This window comes from Pinus tabuliformis, chromosome 6 (assembly GCF_031772625.1).
Source record: "Pinus tabuliformis cultivar Carrire ecotype Pingquan chromosome 6, CPIR1, whole genome shotgun sequence".
NCBI lineage: Eukaryota > Viridiplantae > Streptophyta > Pinopsida > Pinales > Pinaceae > Pinus > Pinus tabuliformis.
In genome coordinates, this window is record NC_142292.1 from 1,672,313,324 (window position 1) to 1,672,321,875 (window position 8,552).

The 8,552-nt window shown below is 35.8% G+C and overlaps 1 pseudogene; it reads right to left on the bottom strand.

Moving 5' to 3' along the window:
- Window positions 1-223: 223 nt before the first annotated feature.
- Window positions 224-511, bottom strand: LOC149265384 (uncharacterized; annotated as a pseudogene).
- Window positions 512-8,552: the final 8,041 nt, after the last annotated feature.

Consider the following 8,552-nt stretch of genomic DNA (forward strand, 5'->3'; position numbering starts at 1 on the left):
TCAAATGCTTCTCGGCCAATATGCACACTCATTAGGTTGCTTCAATGAAGCTACTTTTAAAATAGTGAGCCAATAAAAATATTTATTTATCTAAGGAACGTTTACAATTGCAAGAACTGTGAGCAAGTGTAAGAAGTCTCAGAAGATGTGCCTACGGCCAGTCTCCTTCCAACACCTCTAAGCTTGATGTTAATACTAAGCTATTCTTATAATGCCTATTTATCTACTTTCTAGAGGAGAGGAGTTTCTTCCTTAGCTCTACAATGTCGGTCTCGATGAAGTGATCTTCCGGAATCCAGTTCCCCATGGCAGGATCCGTCATCCAGAATGCTATTCTCTTTGTATTCCCTCTGCCTTTTCCTTCTTTACTCCCCTCTGGAAACTCCTGTGCCAATACTTCCCGTGCTCTCATAGCTTCAGCCGCCGCTGTCGTATATTAACGGGCATGAAAAATTTTGATGACAGTCTGCAGAGAAGATAATCTGTGTGTAGATAGAAGCCAATACGCCATGTTGAAAACAGGACCAAAGCAATGAATAAAAAATGTAGAGACAAGATGGGCACTAGAGAAGAGGACAGAACGAGGATTGAAGCAACAAAGCTAACGGAGAGTAAAAGCATGCAAGCCATCTGTTAGGTGTATGCAACCATATCTTACATTTGTATAGGTGATTCTAAGTCATCTTCTAGGGCTTTGGACTTAATAGGTCCTGTTTATAGGTCTTTGGACTCATATGTGGGCTTTCGAGAGAAAATAGGTGCACTTTTTTTATTATTTAAATTTATGGTCAATGTCATTTAATAACTTAATAATTCAATTTATTTTGGTTTCTAATATAGTTAAATTTGTTTGCAATATATATATATATATATATATATATATAGATATAGATATAGATATAGATATAGATATAGATATAGATATATATATATATATTTATTTTATTTTTTTATTTTTTTTTCTCTAGTAGGTAGGCTTCAAGGTCCAGATTTTGAACCTATGTTATGATACCATATGTGAGGATCCCTCCTAGGGTCCTCTAACTAAAAACTAAATTTATCTAATTTTAAACACAATAAGAAAATATACCATTAAAATTTATTTACCACAAATTAAATAAATAAGAATTTCATTGCAACCATTTACATAAGTAATCAATAAATGGAGGAATACATGTTCCAATAGCTTAGTTGAGATGCTCTTGAGCTCCTGACTCTGTTGGGATGCTCCTCTTGACTACCCGAATGGATTTTCCTCCCATCCAACTAGGAAGTAATTCCTAGCCCAAGGAACCTCCACAAGTTCCCTAGCCCTCCAAGCCCAAGTCCAACCAGATATATTGTTTCTAAGTTTAACAAACACTCTCTAGATCCAAGTCTGATATCCCTTCTTTATCTCTCCATTCTCTCCCTTCTCTTTCTCCACATTCCTTCCCAAACCAAAATCTTCCAAAACAAAGCCAAGACCAAGGACCTCCCCCCTCTCCTCTCATCATCCTTCTCTTTTTATGTCTCTTCCTCCCATCCACCTCAACCACCTATCATTAATGTCATGATTACCCCTTCATCCTTTCATTTAGTATCCTTGACTTTTCTTACCATATCTTGTTCAAAGTAGATTTGAGAAAACATTTTGGGGATAAGATATGGATATTTAATTTGGAATAAATGGAAGGAGACCATATCCTATACAAAAATTAAATTTGAGAAGACAAGTTGGGAATTGAATAATAACAATAATAAAAGTTATATCAGTAAATAAAATTACAATTTCACAAGTGTAGGTATATACCAATATTTCTTGATAATTATAATTTTCAGGTAATTTAAACACTAATAAACTTTGCATGATAAGATTAAGTAGGGCATTACAACCCGTAACCCTAAAGTGAACATGGGTTAATCAAAGGATCCAAATTAAAAACTCATAATATTTTACATAATATATTTATGTGCTTTATCAAGTGAGCTACCCCAAAAGCATGATCTATCTATATATATGTCATGTTAAAGAATAACATATTATAAGATGAAAATAATAGTGTTGAGTTTCTCTCTCTGCACAATAAATGGTCTATTATAAAAGGAAAATCCTAAATCTTGTTCATCTCTTTTTTGACTTTTTGGTTAAATATTTTTTTTACATTATTTTTTGTTTCTACATAGCTACAAAAGATATCGTTATTTTTCTGAACATTATTATTTATGTTAGCCTACAAAAGTTTTATTCAAAAATAATAATTTTTAATAATATATCAATAATAATTGTTTAATAAAATTCTAGTGATAATAATAATATGATGCAACAACACTATAACTCAAAGTTGATAATAATATAAACTCAAAGTTGATAATAATATACAATAGTAATAGTTTGTGGTAAAGATTACAAAAGACTACACTTGAAGTCAAGTCCACCACATGGTAAGCCGGTCATTATATGATGTATTCTTCACAGTGAGATGATAACACAACCAAGAGAGATAAAAGATGGCATTTTTATAATACGATGTGCATTCGTTTCGAAATATTCATTTTCCTTAATATTATTAAGGAGGAGATTTTTATCTCATTATTAGCTGTCCCTAAAAAAGTTTAAGGTTAAATTTCTAATAATTAATAGTCTCTATAAAATTTTCATTATTTACAAGATAAAATAATTTTATACAATAAAATTTGGGTGAATAATTTTTTAAAAATATACAAATTGACTAATACATTTTATGGTAAAAGAAAAAAAAAATTAATATACAAACTAATATTAGCGATCAAAATTTCCCAATAAGTACATTACAAATTTTATCATTCATTCATTCTCGTATTCATCCCTTGTATCCTTACCCATTCTCTTGGGTTTGTATCCTTAACCAGGCTTCGATGAGCACACAGGAAATTGATTTCTATTCTCACATGGTTCCAATTGATATATTTCTCATTTCATACAACACGTGGTGGATTGTATTATTAGTACATTACAAAGTTTGATCATTCATTCTCGTGTTTAGTATCGTTTGTATCGTTACCCAAGTTTCGATGAGCACGTTCGACTTTGATGGCTATTCCATTCAGTTATAATTGATATATTTCTCACTTGAGCCATGGATTAATATTAAAAGTATTTAGCCGTAAATTCAATGGGGGTGATTTATTCATTCCATCTAGATAAACCCGTAATCGTGACTACCAATTTTCTCTTACTTTTACTTTCAAAGCCCATAGGACACTTTTACCCAGAGCTTATTAGCAATTTACTCCATTTCTTGGGAGATATGAACTCCTAAGCTCTTCTTTCTCATTCTCCATGCGACAATACAGGAGTTGGCAGAAAACTAATTCGATGTCACAGAAGATTAACTCTAATTTATGGTCATGAGATGTGGATTTATCGTTCTCCTTGTGACGGAAATCACTCTCTAGTGAATGAGTAAAAGTTAAGAGAGTGGGATAAAGGTAATGGAAGGAAGTTGATCTGACCGTTGCAAAGTACAACTCTACAAAAGAGTAGTAGAAAAAGAGACACAATTTTTTTTCTTTTCGGAAAAGGGTAATATTTCCTCTATATGTTTTGATTATTGGAGATAAATTGTGCGGAAGAGCGGGAAACAACATCTAAAGTTTCTGACTAGACACTCAGAGGAAATAAAAACAAAAGGGGAAATATCCAAAGTTTTTGAGTAACCATTGGGAAGAAATGGAACGACAAAATTGATAATTTTATAAAATTAGTATAAGGAATGTAGCTATAAAATTATTTAAATTCAAAAAATATCATATTTATTTTAATTATTTTTTGATTTTATTTGAAAATATAATTTTCATTTTAAATTATTTTTTTAATAATTTCCTTTGGAAAAATCATAATTTTCATTAATATTAACGAAAATTACATGTTGTAGATGTTGTGTGCATATGCAGGTTTTATAGGCTGCAAGCCTGTCCAAAAATGAAAGAAGATATATATATATATATATGTTCTCCACACAATGAAACATTTCCTTAGACATGTACTGTTTAGTTCTCAAAATTTAGATTACTTTATGCAGAGAGTATTTCCTGTAACATAAAGTTGTAGATGTATAAGCTGTTGGGTATTTTTGATGGGGAAAATACCAAAAACCAAGATTCAAACACACAGAGGCAATGCTCTGTTTTACTTTACTCCAGGATCTTTTTGTGCACAGGAAGACTTAAAAAAATTTCACTGAGAGACAGAGTATTTCACCACCATAAAAAACATTTCTATTAAAAAACTGATACAAACTTCATCCTCTTTTACTGAGAGGGATTTACCACTGTAAAATCCTTTTTACATTCACTGCTGTGAAAAACAACTTACTGTTGTAATAAAAATTTACATATGCATTCAAAAATGCGCTCCACCATTTTCTTTATGCACTGCTGTGCAAAACCACACATGGTTTTTCTTACACCTCTGTTTTACAAAAATGCCACACAAAACATTGCAAACCTGTTCTTGTCTTTTTACACACTGTTGTGCATACATCCACTGGTTCTTTCTCGCTGCTGCGAACACCAGTTACAATTTTCCTCTCGTGTGCAACAACCATATAATATGGAACACACTTCTCTTGTTATATGTTTGATTACAAAATGGTCAACGCAATAATAATATAAAAAAAATTACGTACCCATATCCCATACAAAACTTAGTTAATGAGCATATGCGCCCATACCTCCGATTAAAAACTTTAACACTTTACCTACCCATATGACAGTCTATTAATAAAACATATGGTCAACAAAACTTAGATTTACTCCACGCTATGAATTTAATGCAGGTTCGTATGCAGCTCCAGGTGATCAACGGCGGAGAACACGAGAGCAAATCCAACGGTGGACAACAATATCGGAAACCCATTTTCTGCTGAACATTAGCACCCGAGAAACTTACGTTGGCTTACGTCAGGGGTGAACCACGTGTCAGCTCCATATTTTCTCGGGTTCGAACAGACGGAAAATCCCTTTGACGGAAAGCGACCCGAGAACTCTCCGGCGGGTTTGTTGACCGGTTTCTGGCAATGTTTCCAGCTGCGTTGAAATTACATTTTCAACACTCCCCTTTAATTTCAACAGTTGGGCATTCGGTCATACCGAGACACTTCCTCAAAAATTCAAAGCTTTTCTGATCAAGTGGCTTTGTCAAGATGTCTGCTACCTGTTCTTGAGTCCTGCAATGTTCTAGGACGATTTCTCCATTGTTCACCAATTCTCTGATGTAGTGAAACCTTGTATCAATGTGTTTCGTTCTCTTATGAAACACTGAATTCTTTGACAATGCAATAGCTGAGCTATTGTCACAAAAAATCACTGTCGCTTTTGTCTGCTCTTGGCCTAAGATTCTTAACATTCTTCTCATCCACACTGCTTGACATGCTGCTGCTGTAGCTGCCACATATTCAGCCTCTGCTGTAGACAATGCTACAATGGACTACTTCTTAGAAGCCCATGAAATGGCTCCTGAACCCATGTTAAAAACATAACCGGAAGTGCTTTTCCGATCATCTACACTTCCAGCCCAATCACTGTCAGTGTATCCAACCAAATCTGAATGTTCTGAGGCATGATATAGAATTCCAAACATTTTGGTACCTTTGACATACCTCAAAATTCTCTTTGCTGCCTGCCAATGTGCCTCCTTCGGCCTCTCCATGAACCTGGAAATTAAACTAACAGCATACATAATGTCAGGCGTAGTAGCTGTTAAATACATAAGGCTGCCCACAATGCTTTTGTACAGGCTAGGATCAAAATTCTTGCTGTTGTCCTCTCTGCTGAGTTTTAATCCCATCACTGTGGGAGTGATGGCTGCCTTGCATTCTTGCATGTTAAATCTGCCCAAAACTTGATTTACATATCTTGCTTGAGATATAAAAATTCCTTTTTCATTTTGCTCTACTTCTATGCCTAAGAAGTATCTCAAGAAACCCATATCAGTCATTTCAAATTCATCCTTCATGACTGATTTAAAATTCTCAATAAGATAAATATCATTTCCAGTGAAAATAACATCATCTACATACAAGACAACAATTAAAATTTTACCATCCTTTTCCTTGATGTAGACTGTGGGTTCTCCTTCACACTTGTCAAATTCATTATCCAATAGATATGAATCTATCCTGCTGTACCTTGCTCTTGGCGCTTGCTTCAGCCCATAAAGAGCTTTCTTCAATTTGCACACTTTGTGCTCTTCACCTTTCTTCTCATAGCCGAGAGGTTGTTCAATGTACACCTCTTCTTTTAACACTCCATTTAGGAATGCTGACTTCACGTCCATTTGGTAGACTTTCCATTTGTTTTGTGCTGCTATGGACAGCACTGCTCTCACGGTTTCCATTCTTGCAACCGGTGCGAAAGTCTCCTCATAATCTCTCCCATACTGCTGCTTGTACCCTTTGATAACCAACCTTGCCTTGTGCCTTTCTATCTTGCCTTCAGCATTGCTCTTGGTCTTATAGACCCATTTCACACCAATGACTTCTTTGCCTTTTGGTAGCTCAACCAAATCTCATGTTTTGTTTCTCTCTATGGCATTCATCTCCTCATCCATAGCTTCTATCCATTTCCTATCTTTAATTGCATCTTCGAAATGAATAGGATCATCAACATGACAATACAAGGCAAATAAGGAATTCATTCCTTCATCATAAATTTCACTTAGATTTCTAAACTTCTTACCTCTTTCACTTGGTGTGCAAGTGCTTGAAGATGCACTTGAATTTCCTCCTTGTGGTGTGCTTGGAGAAGCACTCTCATTGATCCTCAATGGTGACCCTTGCTATCCTTGTGTTGGCGCTGCTGTTTGGGGATGCATTTCAGCCACCTCCTCTTCATTTTCATCATGAGGCAAACAGCTTTTAATGTTCATTGTTTTCTCTATGCTTCCATCCCAAGCTTCTTCCTCAATGAATTGAACATCCCTGCTTACAAAGAACTTCTTGGTAGATGGGATGTACAACCTGTAGGCTTTGGATTCATCACTGTATCCAATGAAGATGCATTTCTCCCCTTTGCTGTCCAACTTCCTCCTTAGCTGATCTGGTATGTGTGCATAGGCCACACACCCAAAAACTCTCATGTGGGTGACACCTTGCTTTCTCCCACTCCATGCCTCTTCTGGCACTTTGTTCATGACTGCTTTTGTAGGGCACCTGTTCAATATATAAACTGCACAATGTACAGCTTCAGCCCAATACTCATTTGGCAAATGCTTTGCCTTCAACATGCTCCTTGCCATCTCCATGATGGTTCTGTTTTTCCTTTCAGCAACTCCATTTTGCTGCGGAGTGTACCTTGTTGTAAACTGTTTATGAATTCCATTTTCTCTACAAAATCTTAGGAATTCCTTGGAGATATACTCACCTCCTCTATCAGTTCTCAAAACTTTAATGTGCAGCCCGCTTTGGTTTTCAACAAATGCCTTGAAATTTTGGAATTTCTCAAACACTTCACTTTTGTTTTTAAGGAAATATATCCAAGTCTTTCTTGTACAGTCATCAATGAATGTTAGGAAATATAGGCTGCCTGCTAATGATGGAGCTTGCATTGGTCCACACAAATCTGAGTGGATAATCTCTAAGGGTGTCTTTGCCCTTATGCTCTTCCCTGATGGAAAACTTTCTCTGTGTTGTTTTCCCAAAATGCAGCCTTCACATAGGCTGTCCGGTTTCTCTATCAATGGTAATTCCTTTACCATTCATTTTCTGCTCAATAAGTTTAGACCTCCAAAATTTAGATGCCCGAATCTCAAGTGCCATAACCAGTTCTCATCCTTTGGCACGCTTTAGAAGGCCTCTTGGGTGACTGCTGCCATTTCCCTTTTGTTCTTCATGTCTGCCCTGATCTGGAGAGGGAACATCCTGTTCCTTGTCATCTTCACTTCAGCAATGCATCTTTTGCTGGGTGGTATATCCATGATGGTGCATACATCATTTACAAAGTAAACATTGTAACCCTTTTGGACAAGTTGTCCAACACTCAAGAGGTTACATCTCATTCCGAGGACATAGTAGACATCTGCTATGGTTTTCCTTTCTCCTTGTTTTGTAAATATTTTTACCTTTCCTTTTCCCATAACAGACACTTTACTATCAGTTCCTAGTGTGACTTCTGATTTCACATTTTTATCTAGGGCAGAAAAGAAGGCTATGTTTCCGGTCATATGGTTGCTGCAACCTGAGTCTAAAAACCATATGTCCTCACTATGTGTTTCAGCCATGTTACAAGCTAACAGGACATTTTCTTGACTGATGTTTTCTCTTGTAACATTTGCATTTTGTCTGCTGTTCTTATCATGTTGTTTCTTTCTACAATCACTAGCATAATGTCCATACTTTTTGCAATAATAGCATTGAACATTAGATTTATCATACCTTTGTCCTTGAGCCTGATACTGATCTCTTTGTTGGCTGCTGCCTTGACCTTGGTTCTGATTTGGATTGTTGCCTCTTCCTTGTGCATTTGATGGGTTGTTCCTTCCACCTCTGTTCTGGCTTCTGCCTCTTCCTCTTCGGTTTCCTCTTCCTTGACCT